Source organism: Opisthocomus hoazin, chromosome 6, assembly GCF_030867145.1.
Source record: "Opisthocomus hoazin isolate bOpiHoa1 chromosome 6, bOpiHoa1.hap1, whole genome shotgun sequence".
Taxonomy (NCBI): Eukaryota; Metazoa; Chordata; class Aves; order Opisthocomiformes; family Opisthocomidae; genus Opisthocomus; species Opisthocomus hoazin.
Genome location: NC_134419.1, coordinates 78,183,759 through 78,188,319, shown reverse-complemented (window position 1 = coordinate 78,188,319; position 4,561 = coordinate 78,183,759).

The window sequence follows — 4,561 nt, the reverse complement described above, 5'->3', positions numbered from 1 at the left end:
ATCTTTGCTGCAATCACTTCTAGCTCAGACTTTGGCATAGAAAATGAATCTGTAAACTCACATCCCAAAGGTAAACAAAAGTAGTTGGTAGAGTTATAAATATCTCCTCACAGAATATTTTACAATTCATATCAAGTATGAGCATTATAGTGCCTTTGAACTCTTTTAACATAGTTTATACTTTAACTTTTACTGGATTTCAATTTTTTTATCCAGAAGTTCCACGCACGAACCCTTGTTTTTCCCTGGAATATTTACTCATTATAAGACTTAGAACAACAGCCCATTTTCTAGACGACATTTTGGCATAATAAAAATATTGTAATTTGCATTGTTTAAGGACTCCAACACCTGTTTGGGGTTCATTTTCTGATTCCCAAGGAGTTTCAGAGAAAAGAAAAAGTCACAAGTGCTTTACCTGATTTCTGTAGTCTGCCCAGCTGGCTTCATCTCTTTTCCAGATGATCGAAAGCAGTTCTGTCAGAAAAAACACAAACTCTACCAGAAACAAATTTGAAAGAGAAAGAGTGAAATAGAACTATGGTAGCTTGGGAATTTTGTCAGCTGTTTTACAGCTCTACGGGTTTTCTGTTGGGTGGGTTTGTTTTTGTTTTGTATTGTTTTTAAATAAGGCATTCAGTTTCCTGAATAAGCAAAAATCTCTGGCCTTTAGTAGCATTTCTAACACACAGAGGGCATTTATCTTGGAAATACCAAGTTTCCTGAAAGGAATAGACTACAGGGGCAAATTCAAAAGACACATGGCATGGGATGACAACCACACACTCCTAGTTGCCAGTAAAGTGTTTGAGGAAAGATGAACGTAATTTGAGATACACATCTATACTTGAGAACAAATCACAAGATTGTTTTTGTGTGCTTTCTAGAAAATAATTCTAAATTTTGTATTTTCCCTGGTTACAAAACTGAGGCTCATGAGATGAAGCCATTTCCCTCTCTGCCCACCTGAATACTATCATACTACAGCGGTTATTTATATGGTAAAAGTAGTAAATGAGCTCACCAAAACACACCGATATCAAATGTCTATCGAGTATTAATTACACATTGTGTTTACAAACTGGTAAACTGAAGTAACAGAAAACAATATTTACTGTTACTTGTACTGTAACAGCTCTAAAAAGCGAGTTTCATTCAGGTGCATTTCATTCAGCTAGCAAACAGCTAAAATATTCCAATAGCTCACACCTTAGAATCCACAGATAAAATCTATCTAAATTTGTATTTAATGTTGAGCAACGCTTTCACTGAAGGAGGTGTTGACATGGGAATGTAAATCCTTATTTAACTGTTTTCTCCCTAAGGTCACGTACACATCAACTCAAAGCAATCCTCCCAGGACTTCTGAAGATTCACACACTCCCCACTTCACCTCGATAGCGGGTTCTAGCACTTCTCCCAGAGGTTTGGGGAGTACTCCTAGTCTGCCTTGAGAAATGCTGCAGGTCGCTGGACACCTCCAGGCAGAATCTGGGCAGAAAGCAATCTTTCCCCCCTCTGATAACTGGCCTATTACTTAAATAACTATAAATAAGCAATTAACGTACTGTGAAGGAAATGTTCTCTATATATCAGAAAGGCAGAATCTGAACTTCTTTCTACACTGAAAAAAATATTTCAATATGTAACTTTGATAATCACTCTTTACATACTCCAAGAAAATAGAAAGGATTTAAGGGACTTGAGGCTGATGGAGGGTTTGGGATGAATGAATGGATTATACCGCGGCGATCACACACCCTCCATTCAGAAAGACCATTCTAACGATCTTTAGCACCAACGAAGTGTGCAGCATGCAATGATGAAGTCAAACATTTTTAAATACCAGTTATGCCAGAATAGTTCACCATTTCCATTAAAAACAATTTAAATAAGATAGATACTGGGGATGTAGGAAGGTGCAGATGGTTGCTTTGATCATTCAAAATTCTGGCAATGGAAGCTGGAGAATGACGGGTAATCGGCAATCTAAAATTCCCTTTCTCTTGATCACCCACTTTACTGCAATGAAGCAGGTTTAACTTCTACTGATGGTATCCTTCCGAGATACAACACAAACACCCAGCAAAGCTACTGCCTTTGAGTTCTTCAATAAAAGCACCACCTCTGCTTCCTGACTTCTTTATTTTATGTTCCATTCTTTTCTTTATATCATTACAAGAAAGTAATCTGCCCAGACTAAAAATCAGAAAGAAAGAGGATTGCTTAGAGCGGCTAGGTTTGGAAGAATACATAATGCTGTCCTTTGATGATATGGAAAAGTTAGCAATGAACTACTTCTACTCTGTTTTCTCTTTTTAAATTTGTGTTGGCACACTACCGACAATGAAGAAGCATCGTTATAGAACACAGAGAGATAAGGTCATTTGAAAATTTTATAAGAAAGAAATTTTCTAGAGGAAAGAGAAAACTTGTTTCTTTCGTCAACCCCTCAGTTAAAACCTTTGTCTCAATCCTTCCTGGGAAATTCATTAACAAAACATTGGAGATGCATTTGAGACAGTCTTGCCATTTCAAATTTTGAGTGGAAATGTAGTTTCCAAGACGATATATCTTTAAAGAATTTGAGTCAATATGAATTCAAGTAAAATACGAGTTCCACGAAAGAGCACTAAGTAAATCTACTTCGGAAATGTTCTGAACAGAGAGCAAAGCATCGGTCTGTATGCATATAGTACTTTCACAATTAAAAACCTATTTATACAATAAAATACTTCAGTCAGTTATCTTATTCTCCTACTATAGTTCCTGATTTACCAAGATCATTTCTACAACCGATATGACAACATCACCTACTAAAAGACTTCTGCAGACTAACTTTTTTGACAGTAGGGACATCCCATCCTATCTTGCTCATCTCCTCATGAAACAGACCTGGACTTCCACAGCTCTTCAAAGGACATGTGTGTTCCTAGGACATGTGTGTTCCTAGCATTACAAACAAACAAACAAGAAGTCAGTCTTAGACCAGGATCTAACTTTAGAGATCTCTCCTCTTTCTAGAAACTACAGGGGTAGACTCCTTAAGGAGAGACTCTACTGCCTACCTTAGAGAAGACGGCACCTAGTATTCCTTACTAGCCTGCAGACCAAACCTGCATAACAGTGAGGCAGCCTGTGAAAGCACAAACGAGAAAAGTAGTAAATTCCTGAATGACCATTTTGGCTGGAAGGCTAGAAACATCAGCCACGGAGGAAGATTCGCAGTCATTTCATCTGATCTGGCCCTCAGTCAAGACTTCAGACTAGAACTGAACAGAAAAAATTTTTTTACGCTGAGGGTGGTGAGGCCCTGGCACAGGTTGCCAAGAGAGGTGGTCGACGCCTCATGCCTGGTAACATTCCAGGCTAGGTTGGACGGGGCTCTGAGCAGCCTGATCCAGCTGAAGGCTGGGCTAGATGGACTTGAACCCAATCCACTCTATGATTCTACTTCATGGCAGAAGCAGACATTTCCCTACTATTCTTCTTGTGCCAGCATACCACAATGTCCCCGCACAAGGCTTACTTCTCCTGTGGTATGGAGGATGCTTCACCACCAAATGCTTACTATCCAAGTTACAGAAGCTGGTGTGACCCATTGCAATTTTAAGAAAGAGTTGCATATTATGCAATTAAAAATGGACCGTTTTCTCACAGAGCAATACCTGGAGCACTGTCTTCTGCTGTTCTGGAAAGATAGCCTTGGCCTCTACCTTAGGACTTTGATTTATCATCAGGCCAGAAATGACTGCCTCAAATAACCACAGAGTGATACTGAAGACTGAGAAGAGAGGTACAGCCACCACTTACAGGCACTTGATTCTTTACATGAGAAGAGAGAAAATTTACAGATGTGAGCTCATAAACCAGAAGCCTGTGGTGCTCACGTGGAAGAAGGGTACTTACTTCAAAAGTGACAAGAGGTCAAAGCATTACTGTATTCCCTCTTTATATCCGCATTTCAGAGCGAAGGCTGCCGAGCCAAGAGAAGGAGAGTTTGCTGTATTTACGCAATCAGATCAGACAGCAGGAAAAACTCCTTCTGGCTCAGTGGCACGTACACGTGAAAGCTGAGCAGCAGGTGAACAGAAATGCCAAGTTCTGAGCAGAAACCTTCATTCAGATGGATCGAATAGCGAACAGCGCAACATCACAACTTCATGCGCTCGCCGGTCCCGTCTCTCTTACCAGCGCTCCTTACGCACGGCAGGGCTGCTCAGCGCGGCCACCTTTAGAACCGGAGTATCTGCGCTGCAGAAAACCCACGGTAGCCTTGCAAGTGCCACTTGGCTAGGAAGGATGAATCTCTGAAATATGCTTCTAAGAGGACAGTAGTAATTACACATTCCTAACAGTTTTAAAGAACATAGAACACACTAGTCCCAAATTGTTTACAAATTTAATGTCTTACAAATCTGCCCTTTTCAGTAAAATGAACTTAAGTTTTTAAAAAAATAATTATAAAAATTTCAGCACAATAGTTCTACTAATACATCTATAGTTTTTTAAAGAATATTTACAGAACTGTAATGAAAAATAAGACTTAAGCACACGAAAG